Genomic DNA, 600 nt, shown 5'->3' on the forward strand with positions numbered 1-600 from the left:
TTATAGACAAGTAGCTGAGTGAGATTAAATAACCTAGCCAACACAGCACAGTTTGTTGTAACACAATACAGATCTGAAACCAACTTTATGCAATTGTAAAAGCTGTGAACTATAAGAACTTTTTTTTTTTTTTTTTTTTTTAAATTTATTTATTATTATTATACTGTAAGTTGTAGGGTACATGTGCATAACGTGCAGGTTTGTTACATATGTATACTTGTGCCTTGTTGGTGTGCTGCACCCATCAACTCGTCATTTACATCAGGTATAACTCCCAATGCAATCCCTCCCCCCGCCCCCCTCCCCATGATAGGCCCCGGTGTGTGATGTTCCCCTTCCCGAGTCCAAGTGATCTCATTGTTCAGTTCCCACCTATGAGTGAGAACATGCGGTGTTTGGTTTTCTGTTCTTGTGATAGTTTGCTAAGAATGATGGATTCCAGCTGCATCCATGTCCCTACAAAGGACACAAACTCATCCTTTTTTATGGCTGCATAGTATTCCATGGTGTATATATGCCACATTTTCTTAATCCAATCTGTCACTGATGGATACCATGCTCATGGATAGGAAGAATCAATATCGTGAAAATGGCCATTAA

This window comes from Theropithecus gelada, chromosome X (genome assembly GCF_003255815.1).
Source record: "Theropithecus gelada isolate Dixy chromosome X, Tgel_1.0, whole genome shotgun sequence".
In the NCBI taxonomy this organism is placed as follows: domain Eukaryota; kingdom Metazoa; phylum Chordata; class Mammalia; order Primates; family Cercopithecidae; genus Theropithecus; species Theropithecus gelada.